This window comes from Echinops telfairi, unplaced genomic scaffold, assembly GCF_000313985.2.
Source record: "Echinops telfairi isolate 266 unplaced genomic scaffold, ASM31398v2 ScPeMD7_44;HRSCAF=162, whole genome shotgun sequence".
In the NCBI taxonomy this organism is placed as follows: domain Eukaryota; kingdom Metazoa; phylum Chordata; class Mammalia; order Afrosoricida; family Tenrecidae; genus Echinops; species Echinops telfairi.
The window spans coordinates 3048082-3063093 of NW_022103942.1; positions in this window are offsets into that span (position 1 = coordinate 3048082).

The window sequence follows — 15012 nt, forward strand, 5'->3', positions numbered from 1 at the left end:
ATTTTACATACTAATTACCTTATTTAATTCTAACAATCTTTGTAGGTACTTTCCTGGTCTCCATTTTACACATGAAGTAATAAATGGCTGGCTTAAGTAATTTATTCAAGCATAAATGAGGGAAAATCAAAAGTATTGCTACAAAATCATAGAAACCTTTATTAAGGAAAAATATAAAAATGTAAAGCTGTTATCTCTTGACATATTCTCTACTTATGTCTATATACTTCTGTAGGTGGTATTTCCATCTCTCCAACTCTTGCACAAAGATTTCTATGATCTTCAAGTTATAGCAGATCTAAAGAGCAGTTTGGGTATCCTCCCAGGACTCAAATTGTGTTCCTTTTAAATGCTCTTTCCGTTTGCGGGAAAAGGTGTTTGGAGGGGCAAGATCAGTGCTGTAGGGGAATGGGGTCAGGTTTCCTCGGGAAGTTCTCCCAGGACAAACCTTTCTTCCTTTGTTAATGAGCAGGTGCACTGCTGTGATTGAAAGAATGAATTCCTTAGGGCAGCCTCCTGGCCTTTTCCTCATCATTGTAGCTTTTCACTCCTTAAAACTCCTTCCTAGTAAGTCCCTGTGTTTGTGCTGGGTCCTTTGAGAAAATCCATCACGATGACTCCTTGGAAATCCCCCCCAAGCAGTCAACATAACCTTCGGAATTGACTTCTCTGCCTGGAATTGAACTGGTCCAGCAGATCTCTTCAGAAGGAACTGTTTGAATGGATCTTTTTAGTGGAGGTTCCTTAACAAGGCTAAGACAAAGTGACTTACTGATACAATTTGTCTGCAGCCATCCACTGATGACAAAGATATGTTTAAGCACTGTATGTCTGGAATAAGCCTATGTATCAATAAACTGCAACCCACATAGGAATGCTTTTTGACTTACTCTCTTCCAGTTAGGAGGTAATCGAGTCAGGATTTGGACTCCATCCAATAACAGAGTTTTCCATTCTACTTTCAACCAATGTACTATCTTAGGAAGCTTGAACACTTGGAGATTAAACGTTTACTGCCTGAGCTGGCAGGAACCCCGGTGGCTAAGTGGGTTAAGCAGAGACTGCTAACCACAGAGTGAGTGGTTCCAACTTCAATCACTCCACTGACGAATGGCGAGGTTGTCTCCTCCTGTAAAGGTGTACAATCTCAGAAACCCCGAGCAGCAGTTCCATTAGGTTGTGGACGGTCACAAGAAGTCTGGCAGTGTGCTTGGTTTCGGTGTTGTTGGAGCTGGAAGAGAAGATGATTCAAACGTACTTGGATTTCTCCAAACGTGATTCTTGCTCAAATAATCTTATCTTCTTATCTTTTCTTTTCATATTAATAAATCCATTCTATATTTCTGCATACTTGGTACATAGGTAATGATAATGGTTGCCACCTGTATTCCTCCAAAATATAACCCAACAACAACAAAAAGGATGGGAAGTTAGGATGCAATTACAATTAATGTGCATGAAAATGAAAATTGTCAAATTAACACAGAAGAGTACTGTGCAGAATGTAATGCGGAAACAGTTTGAGCAGAGGAATAAGCATGGACTAATTAGGCATCACTGCTTTCCATTGATGAGCCTGTGGCCTCACAGCTCTTTTGTCCCTCGTGTTTATATGGGCAGCATTTCTAGACACAGAAAACATGGCTGCTCAGGGCTTGCTTGGATTTCAGCCTTACCTCCACCTCTCCTCTTTGCTTCCCCAATGTTATATAGTGCAGCCTCATCCTTGCTGATTTTTATTATTGTTCTTATTATTCTTGTTATCTAATTCTTTATTCACTTAAACAGTAGTTCCCGTATCTCACAGGCTTTCAAAGCCATTTGGCCTACCAGCCCCCTTTTAGAAGACAAAACCAAATAAAACTCAGGTCTCCCCTGCCTGTTAAAAGCCTTTGTACGATAGCCATTAATCCATAATACAATGTAGGTCTCTGCTTTTTCAGACTCATTGATTGATCCAGCATCCCCCAGCAGGCAGTGTCACCCACTTTGGGAAACAAACAAACAAACAAACTCACTGTTGTTGAGTCCATTTTGACTCAGAGTGACTCCCGGTGGTTTTCCAAGACTGTACCAGTTTATGGGAGGAGAAAGCCCAGTCTTTCTCTTGAAGAGCTTCTGGTGGTTTCCACCTGCTGACGACGTGGCTCTCACCCCAATGCATAACCACTTCACTACCAGGGCTCCTTATGATGTTAAAAAGTCAAGCTGCAAAGACTGGTACAATGCAAAGAGTAAAAATTCTCCTCCTTCTCCACCTCTACTCACTCTCTAGCCATCAATCGTCAGAGCTGAGTTTCTCATAAATCTTTTCAGAAAAAAAAAACTATGCATATATACTGTTTGCGCACACACACACACATCAAGCTATATATATCTTTTGAAAGTGATATTATGATATTTTTTGTCAATCTGAGGGATGGGAAGATGGTATCATATTGTTTTAGTTTGCTTTTCTTTAATTACAAATGAGATTGAGTATGCTTTGAGTCCTTACTAGTGATTTGAATTTCTTATCCAGTGTATTAGGTTTTATTTATTTCTGTTTTATTTTCTTGTTGTATTTTAATAGCTCTTTGAATATTAAATAAATTAGCCTACTTTCTGTCAAATATTTAACAAATATTTGTCCCTAGTTTGTCATTAGCCTTCTGCCTTTTTAATGGTAAATTTTTGCCATACAAAAGGTTTCCATTTCGGGGTAGTCAAATTGATCAAATAATTTCCTCATGTTTCATATCCTGATTTTTAAAGCTTCCTCCATTCCGGCATTATTTAACATTTTATTCAAGTTTATATCCATCCCTTCTTAAAAAGCTAAAATATTATTTTGAAAGCAATATGCAGGGACTTAATATGGATTAGGTACTGTAAAAATATTCTAGAAACTTCTAGAAATATTAGGTAAATTATATAAACATTAATTAACAATCTGCCTTCTGCTGATAACAAAATCTTGCTTGCTGAAAGTGAAGAGGACTTGAAACACTGATGAAGATCATAGTCTACAGCCTTCAAAACAGATCATACTTCTGCATAAAGAGAACCCAAATCTTCACACGCGGACTAATCAATGGCATTATAAACAGTAAAAAGATGGAAATTCGCAAGGATTTCATTTTGCCTGATTGTGGAATCAACTCCTGCGGAAGCAGCAGTCAGGAAATCAAGCATGTGTTGAACTGGGGAAAGATCGCTTTTCAAAGCAAAAGAAGACTAAGGCACACCTGACACAAGTCATGATATTTTCACTGGTTTTATATGTCCGTGAAAGATGACAAATGAGCTAGAAGGCCAAAGTAGTGAATGGGGAAGAATATTAAATAGATAATGGACTGCCAGAAGAACAAACAAATCTATTTCAGAAGTACAGCCAGAATTCTCTTTAGAAGTAAAAGTGGCAAGACTTCACCTCAAGTTCTTTGAACATGTTATAATGAGGTACCAGCATTGGAGAAGGGCATCTTGCTGGATAAAGAAAGCCTCTGAGAGATGAGTTGACACAGTGGCTGCAACAATGAATGCAGCCTGTTTTGAGGATGGTATTGGGCTGAGAAATGCTTTATTCTGTTGTAAATTGTTGCATTATGAGTTGGAAAACACTTGATGGCACCTAACCATAATAGCATACAAAGCAGACTATTAAATGCTTAACTTAGCTCTCAAAAGGGCAAATAATATTTTTAGGAGCCAGAAACAAAGAGAGAACTAGAAATTAGTTTGTGATGTGGATGCCCTAGAACAGGGGTGGGGACCTTTTTTTTTTCTGCCAGTGGCCATTTGGATAGTTATAACATCATTTATGAGCTATACAAAATTATCAATTTAAAAATGAACTTGCTATATTTATTCAAACATTTAATGAACTTGCCATTAATGTGATGGCTTTGAAGCTATGCATAAGGAAAGGTCAAAGGACAAACTGATCTGTGTTGGAAGAAGTAAGACCAGGGTGCTCCTTACAGGGAAGGATAGCAAGATTTTGCCTTACATACTGTGGACATGTCAGGAGAGATCAGTCTCTGGAGAATGACATCATGTTTGGTAAAGTGGAAGGGCAAGGAACAAGAGGGAGGCCTTCAACAAGATGGATTGACACAGTGGCTGCCTCAATGGGCTCAGGCATAGGAACAGGACCATGCAGTGTTTCCTTCTGTGGTGCATAGAGTCCCTATGGGTCAGAGCTGACTTAATGGCACCTAACAACAACAGTGTGATGGCTGGAACTTTGTTAAGGAGTGTGTTATTACCTGGTATTGACTATTTTGAAGGCCTTATATGACCTGATGGCTAAATGCTCCCCATCCATGCCCTAGAAGGAAGCAGAAGGAGCATCAAACCCACCAGGCTACAGGTTTATATTTAACACCTCTATGGGGATATGTGGGTCTGCATAAAATAATTTCACGTGAAACTTGGACCACAATCAGCTACCACCTCATTTAAAGAGTGATCTTTAAAATAATTTCATACAACTGTATGGAGAAGTAATGAGGCAGCTTAGCATTGTATAGAATTTAGGTGAAGATCTCCAAAGAAAAAGTATCCTCTGAGAATTCACAACAAAGGGACAACGTCTCTCATAGATTCTGAGTTTTTTGTTTACATTACCTGTGGGGTTTAGGAACTTTCATGCTAAGAATTTAACATAAAATTCAGTTGTAGAAAAAGATGGAGTTGGAGTCAGGAATGATTTTCTAAACAAGGCAAAAGAAGTGCAAACAATGCAACAGTGGAATGATATTTCTTACTACATTAAATTTTTATGTATTTTTTAGTTAGTACAACTATTAATAGTAGATATAATCAACAAAAATTTTTCTAGTGTATATATAAAGAACTTCTATAAATCACTACCACCACTTGTTTGTCAGTTTTTCATATTGTGGTGACTGTATGTCGTTGATATGATGCTGTCACTCCTGGTAGACAGGTTTCAATGGAGCTTCCAGACTAAGAACAGACTATGAAAAGAGTTAGACTTCCCACTTCCAAGGGATTAGCCACTGACAACCATATGAATAGCAATGGAACATTGTTAGCCATAGAGCCAGAAGATGAGCCCCTCAAGTTGGAAGGCACTCAAAATATGACTGAGGAAGAGCTACCTCATTCTGTTTGTTTTTTTATATAACTGAAGTGTTTCGTTGTTTTATTTCGAACTGAAAGATCAGTGGTTGAAAACAGCCAGCCATTAAACAGGAGAAAGGTGTAGCAGAATGTTTCCATCAAGAGTTACAGCCTTGGAAATTCTAGGGAGCAGTTCTCCCATATCAGATAGAGTAACTGTGAATTGGAATGAATTAGATGGCAAACATTTGGGCATCTGTCTGCCTCCTAAGCGGATCCATCCTGAATGTAAATAAGAAACACCTAAAAGCCCATTCCAGAGTTTTTATCTTATAATTAATCTAAGACCTTCTAAGAATAATGAGTTTTTATGATGTGGCCCAGCTCGATACTAACACTCAAGAAGTGATCGCTGGAAGTCTGGGTATATGGTGAAGTGTGGTGAAGTCATTGGAGGGTAACCCACCATCTGAAAGAATAGTGTCCGGTGTCTTAAAGGCTTGTCTTAAAACATGCAGCCCTTTAAGTGAGGTGTTAGCTAAGTCCATATGAGAGAACACACTATCCTGTGTGATCAAAGAATGATTGGAGGTGGGTTGTATTAGAGCTTAAATTTTGAGCACCTTTTATGCAGAGAGCTCTGGATGACAGTGGTGAGCTGCCTCCTTAGAGTTGACCATAATGATGTGAATGGAGTAAAGTTTTGAGACCTTCATTTGCTGATAGGGAATGATTCAAAAGACGGGGAGTTAGAAAACAAAAAAGGAAGAACACAGTCAATACAACTCTAACTGAAAGAACTGAAGAAAAAAATGCAAGCCTCAAATTGCAGCATTGAAGAATTCAATGGACAGAATATTTATTGATGCTGGAAACATCATAAAAAATGGAAAGAATATAAAAAAACATTGGACCAAAAGGAACTGATCAACACTTAGCCATTTCAAGAGGTAGGGTATTTTAAATATTAAGAGGGTAGCATATTATCAACTTATTATCAATAACAGATACTAAGTCCACACTGCATTGAAGGCAGTAGCAAACAAACTAACTAACTAACTAACTAACTAACTAACTAACCAACTAACTAACTAACTAACAAGGCTTCAGGAACTGATGGGACACCAGTTTCAACAAGCTGTTTCAACAAGCTGATGAAATGCTGGAAACATTCACTCATCTGCGCCAGGAAACGTGAAAGATAACTACTTGGCCAACTGACTAGAAAAGATCCCAATTTGTACCCATTCTAAAGAAAGGTGACCATACAGACTGTGAAAACTATAGAACAACATTATTGATATCACATGCAAGTAAATTATTGCTGAAGATCATCCAACAATAGTTTCAACAGCTCATTGACAGGGAGCTGCCAGAAATTCAGACCAGATTCAGAAGAGGATGTGGAACAAGGGATATCATTGCTAATGTCAGATGGGTCTTGGCTGAAAGCAGAAAATACCAAAAAGATATTTAATTGCCAAGAAATTTGGAAGTCAGCTACCTGGCTAACAACTTGAAGGGTTTTTTATTTGTGCCAATGCTAAAGAAAGGTGACACAACAGAGTATGGAAATTATTGAACCATGTCACATGGAAGTAAAATTTTGCTGAAAATAATTCATCAGTAATTGCAGCAGTACATGAAGAATCTGTTTAGGGATCAAGACCCAGTCATTCCAATTGAACAAGCATAGTTTAAAATCAAGAAAGGTGTGCATAAGGGTTGTGTCCTCTTGCCATATTTATTTAATCTGTTTTCTGAGCAAATAGTCTCAGAAGTTGGACTACATGAAGAAGAATATGGCATCATGATCGGAGGAAGTTTTATTATCAAGTGTGAGAAGAATGGGAGTCCCAGGACACTGTATTGTGCTCATGCAGAGCCTGTACATAGATCAAAATGCAGTTATGCAAACAGAACAAGGGCATACTGCATGGTTTAAAATCAGGAAAAGTGTTCATTAGGGTTGCATCCTCTCACCATGGTTATTCAGTCTGTATGCTGAGCAAATAATCAGAGTGGCTGGATTAGATGAAGAAGAATGCAGCATCAGGATTGGAGGAAGGCTTATTAACAAACTGTGATATGCAGATGATATTACCTTGCTTGCTGAATGTGAGAAGGATTTGAAGGTGAGGAGGACTTGCTAATGAAGACCAAGGCTTGCAGCCTTCAGCTTGAACCCAATGTAAAGAAAACCAAAATCCTCACAACTGAACAAATAGGTAACATCATGGTAAATGTAGAAAAGGTTTATCAAGGATTTTTGTCTTGCTTGGATCCACAATCAATGCCCAAGGAACCAGCAGTCATGAATTCCTGGGGCACATCTGTTGCACAAGATCTATTTAAAGTGTCCCAAAGCAAAAATGTCATTTCAGCACTAAGGTACACCTGACCCAATCCATGTGTGTTAGGCCGGGTTGACTAGAGAAACAAATTCAGTGACACTCATGTATCTGTAAGAAAAGCTTTATATCAAGAAGTAATTATATATTGAGAAAATATCCAAGTCCAGTCCAATTCAAGCACATACGTAAGTCTGATACTAGTCCATAAATCCCTCTTCAGACTTATGCAGTCACAAGCAATGATGCAGAATGCAGGAATATCACAGGCCGGTGGGTGCAAACCCTTGTGGATCCAATGGCAGTTGACACATCTACAGGGTTCTGGCCACCATTGGGGTCAGCAAACAGGCACATGAAGGCAGGGGGAGAGGGGGAGGTCTCCAACCTCCCCATGAGAAGGCCACACCTACAAAGAGTCACCATCAGGCTGTGACCTGATTGACAGGCTAGATTCCACCTCTACACTTCTATATATCAAGTCGACATGAAATTATATAACTACCACACCACAATATTTTCAATGCCCTTATGTGCGTGTGAGAGTTGGATAATGAATAAGGAAGGCTGAAGGAGAATAGATCCATTTGGATTATGACGCTGACAAAGAATATTGAAAGTATCATGGACTGCCACAAGAATAACCAAATCTGTCTTGGAAGAAGTACAATCAGAATGCTGTTTGAAGGCAATGATGGGGAGACTTTGCCTTGCATACTTTTGACATGTTGTCAGGAGAGACCATTCCCTGGAGATGGTAAAGTAGAGGGGCAGCAAAAAAGAGGAAAACCTTCAACAAGATAGATTAACACAACGACAGCATCAATGAACTGAAACCTAAGAACAATTGTGAGGATAACATAGGACCGGGTGTTGTACATAGGGTTGTTGGGTGAGAAGAGAGTGGATAGCACCTAAAAAAAAAAACCCAAAACAAATCAATGAAAAATAAAGTCCAAGGAACCACAGAGAAAACGTGGCAAAGAATTATGTTGTTATTTCTGTGCAGTAGCCCTCAACAGATGGGAGTCCTTTTGTGCCATTCCAATTATCAGACTGTTGTGATCTATAAGGATTCCACTGGCTGATTTTCAAAAGTAGGTTGCCAGAATGTTCTTGTTAATTTGTCTTAGTCTGGAAATTTCCCTGAAATCTGTTCAGCATCATAGTAATATATAAGCCCTTAGTGGTAGAGAGGTGGTAGGGGCATTTGAGGTACATTGGCTTGGAATCAAAGTCCGTTTACTCTTAGTGAAGCTGAGAATTCCCTCACTGATCCACCAATGTGACTTGTGCAAAGAATTGCTATTCTTGTTAAGTGTTGTTGAGTTAGTGCTAAATCATAGGGACTTTATGCAAAACTGGATAAAACACTCCCTGGTCGGGTGCTTTCCTCACATCTGTGGTTATGCTTGAGCCGTTGTTGTAGTCATTGTATCAATCCTTCTCATCTAGAGTCTTCCTCTTTTGCTGACCCTCTGCTTTATCAAGAATTAGGTCCTTTTCCCAGGGACATGATAATATGTACCAATTATGTGAGATGAAATTTTGTCATCCTTGCTTCCAAAGAGCAGTCTTCCATAATCATATTGCCTTCTGATTTTTCTCTTCTAATTCTGTCTTTTGCTTTTTTTCTCACACATTAATACAGTTTAGAAATGACCTACTTTTCTAAAAGTTGGAGAATTTCTATCTACTAATCTACATCTACTAAATTATAGATTAATCAGAACATTTTAAGTGTGGTGTGTTAGTCTGGGTACTTTAGAGAAACAAATCCACAGAAACTCATGTATAAGAGAGAGTTTCATATAAAGGTTAAATACACATCAAGAAAACATCCCAACCCAGTGCTGCCCAAGCCCACAAGTCCAATATTAAGCTATATGTCTGATACCAATCCACAAAGTCCTCCTCCATCTTACAAACCACACACTATGATGCCGACTGCAGGAGGAATGTTGAATCAGTGAACTGTAAGCATCTCAGCGCTGGCAAGGGTCTCCACACAGCTGCTCCAGCACCCAGGGCTGCATTGGGGTAGGTCCGTGAGGCTACTCCTTGGGGATATCTTGCAGGAAGTAAGCCTTGCCAGGTGAAGCAGGGAACTGACTAAGGCAGCTGCACCCTGGTCCAACCATCAGAGAGCAAGAGACCAGAGAACTAGAAAGGCGAGGCTCACCAAGCCACTCATCTCTCAGACCTTCAATTGACCCCACATGTGTTTATCAGCCGGGTTGACACAATAAACTAACTATATCATGTGGTTAAATACTATGCTTTAGCAAATAAAAGACTATTGCTACAAAATAATAAAATCTTCATTAAACAAAAATATAAAAATGTGAGCATATTGTTTCTCCATATAACCTTCTTCTAAGTCTATATACTTCTGAAGTTAAGGTTTCCATCTAACCCTTCCCCAAAGAATTTTAACGTTGCTATTTATACCATGTCAAATGGCTGTTTTAATACTCAGAAGGGATTTAAATCATATTCATTTGCAGTATTCTATGATTTGGGGAACAAAACTTTGAAAAGACAAAATCAAGACTATAGGCTGAATGGGGGAAGGCTTCCCAATGAAATTCTCCTGGTGGAGAGTTTTATGCCCTCAAAGAGTGAGCGAGCATGCTTATTGTTATGATAGAATAAAGATTCCTTGGTGCAACTTCCCTGGACATTTTCTCAATTCTGCATTTTTCAAATTTCCTAAAACATCTTTGTATTAAGCTCCCCACTAACCCATGTTGTCCAATGCCGTTCAAGAAAATCTACCAAGATGATCCTTTTGTAATCCCCCGAGTCAGGCCCTATAACTTTCTTAGTTGGCTTCTCTGCCTTGAGCTGAATGGGTCCAGTAGAGTCCTTTGTAAGCCACTATTTTGAGTAGACCTTCTTTGAGGGCCCCCTAATGATACTACCAACTACCATCTAATGATAATCGATTCCAACTCATGGTGACTCTATATAGTGTTTAAGAGAATGTAAGTCTTTATGGGAGCAGGTAGCTTTCTGTTTCTCCCTAAGAGCGGTTGATAAGTTTGGTCTGCTGAGAGTATCACACACAGTTTAGAGAACTTGTCTGTAGCCAGTCACTAGTTATGGAGATATTTTCAAACACATCTTGTTTGGAATAAACTGTGCATTTATGAACTAGAACTCTACTAGAAATGATTTTTTACTTACTACTCTCATATAGCACTTTTAAAACAATTTTACCTATTTAATTCAACGTCAGTCTTGATTTTGTACAACCATTGCCACTATCTTTTTCTCATTTATTAACCTAAGTTGAGTGATTGCTAAAATATTGCTCTCCTTTTCTCCCTTCCTTCATCCCTTGGAACCATTCCTAAGCATTGGTTTCTATGTATTGGATCATCTTATATAAATGAGATCATACAGTAATTGGTTTTTGGTCAATTATTTTCTTCTGCATACTGTTTTTGAGATTCAACCATGTTGTGGCACATGCCAAGACTTTATTTCTCTTTATGGCTAGATAGTATTTCATTGTATCCAAATACTACATTTTGCTTTTCCATTCATTTGTCGATAGTCATTTAGGTTGGCTCTACCTTTTCAACCCTTTGGCTATTTTCTTCAGTATTGCAATGGACATTGGTGTGCAAGGTTCTGTTTGTTTTCCAGATTTCAGGTCTTGCCATTGATGGGTCATATGGTACTTTGTGGGAAGAATCACTAAACTATTTTCCACATTCCCAGCAGCAGTGGATGAGGATTCCAATATCAGTATAACCTTATCACCACTTTCATTTTTCCTCTGTGGGTATGTGTGTGTTTTTCTCAGAACCATTAGAATGGGATGAGGCAGTATCTCATTCTGGGCTTCAGTTTCATTCACTAAACCACCTGGTTTTCAGATGCTATTTGAAACATCTGAACCCACCAGCTGCTCCAAAGGAGAACTATGTAGTAATGTGTTTCTGTAAAGGTTCCCAGCTTTGGAAACCCTAGGGGACAATTCAATTCTTCCCTATGAGTTGCTATGAGCTGGAATCCACTCAGTGGCAGTGGTTGTTCTTTTTAATGGCTAATGACATTGAGCATCTTTCTCTGCATTAGTTGGCCATTTGTATATCTTCTTTGATTAACTGGTGGCTCAGATTCTTTGCTCATTTTTTTCATCAGGTTGTCTTTTTGTTGTTCAGTTGTAAATATTCTCCCAATCTGTAGATTGATTATCTCTTTCCCTTGGTTGATAATAAATGCATTGAAGAACAAATGTATTTAATTTCATGAGGTATTATTTGCCTCTTATGTCTTTTACTGTTTGTGCTTTTGGTGTCATAGCTTCCCTCTGCTAATTTAAAGATATCATTTAATTAGATTAGGATCACCTGGAAAGTTGAAGATGAACTCTCCATGCCAATGTCCTTAATCTTAATTACACCTACAAAGTTCCCTTTGCCATGTAAATCTCTAGTTGTTAGGAGGTAACTGTCTTTGGAAGGGCCATTATTTTGCCCATTATTATATATCTCTATCTATAAAATTATATATATCTATATTAAATATGTATTTAAAAATAAAGTTCTTTTTTTGGAATTTTTATGACACTCTTTATTGGTTTAAAAATCTGTAGTATGAATGTTGGGACACAGTGAATTTATTTCTCTCTCTCTCTTTTTTTCCCTTTTGTGCCCTGCTTCTTTATATTTAACAATAGATCACGAATATCTTCTATCATTGTGAATAGTATTGAACATATGCTTTTCAATACTGCACAGAACTCGATTATATGGATTAACATTTTATCCAATGAATTCTCTTATTTTTACTTTGAGAATATTTAAATTCTTTACCATTATAAATAGTTCTGAAAAAAACATCCTTGTACATATATTTTTGAGTTTCTCATTTTTTGCTCAAGTATTACTTGATTAAATGTGCCAAATGTGTCTTACTCATTTTAAGTGTTAATACTTATTTTCAAATTACTTTCTTGAAGGCACATAACAATTTGTCTTCTAACCAATCATGAACATAAGTTGACATTTTTTCTAAGCCTTTATCAATGCGTGGCGTAATGATTACAAGTTGGGCTGCTAACCACAAAGTCAGCAGCTCAAAACCACCGGCTGCTCCTCTAGCGATGCAGTCTTGGGCACCCACAGAAGTAGTCTTGCCCTGTCCTATAGGCTCACCACGAGTCCAAATTGACTCAGTGATGGTGGTTTGGTTTGGCAAACTATTTAAAAAACAAACAAAAACATCTGTCATTTAAAAATATGAGATATCATTTTTTCTATGATCAAAGACTGCTTTTATAAGCTTGCTCAAGTGTTATGTTGCTATAGGTGGCCATTATCCATGGATTCGTGAAAGCAAACCTACATCTCCTAAGGATGAAAAAGGCATGCTTTTTGGTTTTGGAAAAGTCAACCAATTCATTCCAAGATCTTATTGTTAAATTTACTAGGCAGCTTTCCCATCTTTTCCTCCCTTACTTGAATGAATTGCAAGACATTTGCAAACTCAAGGTTAAGGCTTTATGAGGTTTGTCAAATTTAGTAATTCTTCAATGCAGAGCCATTAATGTTTGGGCAGCTGAAGAGCTCTCTGCTTAGAAGACTGATCTGGATCTGCTGTAAGTCTTGGGAAGCTTGTTCCTGAATTTCTTTTAAAAAGCAGCATATTGAAAACTGTGTATTCAGAACGATAGGGTAAGGAATATTTACTTAACATATATCTCTTAGGGTTCTAGTAGGAAACAGATGGCACATTAAAAGGGTAACTGAAGAGAGATTGATGAACTGCTTACAAAGGTGTGAACAGATTTAAGGGGATCATCAAGGGATGGTGAAGTGCCCTGTGACTAACAACAGCAGGAAGTGATTACCACGCCTAGAATTGAAGGGCAAGGGGACAAAATGGTGCTACAAAACATGGAGAGGGTGTTCATATGGAAAATGAAACAAAACAAAGTAAAATAAAATAAAACAACTACTAGGAACTTCCATATCACAGCCAACCACAGGGGGAGTGGTTGGAATAAATACTTTCTCTTCTCCCATCTTTGTAATTTCCTGCCAGTGGCTCTGTTGACTGGACCTTACTGGAGCCCAAGAGACCTGATCGATGCAGTCCACAGACGTCCCTTTCTTGAGACTCAGAGTTGAATGGCAAAGGACCTAGGATCATTCTGTAGGAACAGATAGAGACAATCCACCAAAGACTGCATGCCAGGCACTTAATTCTATCAGATTTAAGTTTCACAGTAGCCTTATGAGGTGCAGTTTATCTTCCTCCATTTTATGAATGAGGAACAAAGTGCTCAGAAAGGTGAATTGACTTATACAAGGCCACATCGTCAGTAAATGGTGACTCTATCTAACACAAAAACCTTAACTGCTTCTCACATCTCTATTGCATGCATTTATGTGCCATGAATTGTGCTAGATGCTATTGGGAATTGTTGTTGTTATTGTTAGGTACTGTTGAGTAAGTTCCAACCCATATTGACCCTGAGCACAACAGAACGAAATACTGCCCATTTCGGCACCACCCTCACAATAGTTCTTATGTCCGAGCCCACTGTTGCAGCCACTGTTCCAATCCATCTTGTCGAGGGCCTTCCTCTTTTTCGATGCCCCTCCACCTTACCAAGCAGGATGTTGTCTCCAGGGACTGACCTCTCCTGATAATAAACCCAGAGCATATGAAACAAAGTCTCTCTACCTTGCCTATCAGAAGCATTCTGGTTGTACTTCTTCCAAAACAGACCTGTTTGTTCATTTGGAAGTCACTGGCACTTTTGAGATGCTTTGCCAACACCATCATTCAAATGCATCATATTTTCTTTGGTTTTCCTTATTCAACGTCCAATTTTCACAGGCACATGAAGCCATGGAAAATACCAGGGCTCAGGTCGCATTGGCGTACTTTAGACCTCAAAGTAACATGCTTTACAACACTTTAAAGAGGTCATGTACAGCAGAGTTAACCAACGCAATTTGTCCTTTGATCTCTTGACTGCTGCTTACATAAGCCTCGATTGTGGATCTAAGCAAGATGAAATCCCTTGACAACTTCAATCTTTTCACCATGATATTACTTATCTGACTAATTTTGAAGATCATGGTTTTGTTTACACCGAGTTGTAATCCATCGTGCATGCTGCAATCCTTATTCTTCATCAGCAAGTCCTCCTTCAAGTCCTCACTTTCCGCAAGCAAGGTTGTGTCATCTGCATTTCGCAGGTTGTTAACAAGTCTTCCAGTACTGATGCCTTATCCTTCTTCACATAATTTAACTTTTCTGAGTTCAGCAGACAGATCGAATAACTATGGTGAGAAAATACAACCCTGACTCATACCTTTCCTGATTTTAAAACAAGCAGTATTTCCGCGTTCTGTTTGCCCAATTGCCTCTTGATCTCTGTACAGGTTCTGAAAGAGCTGGAATTCCCATTCTTCTCAAGACTGTCCATAGTCTCTTATAATCCACACAGTTGGATGCCTTTGCATAGTCAATGAAACACTAGTAAACATGTTTTTGGTATTTTCTGCTTTCAGCTAAGATCCATCTGACATCAGCAATGAGGTCCCTTTTCTGAATCGAGACT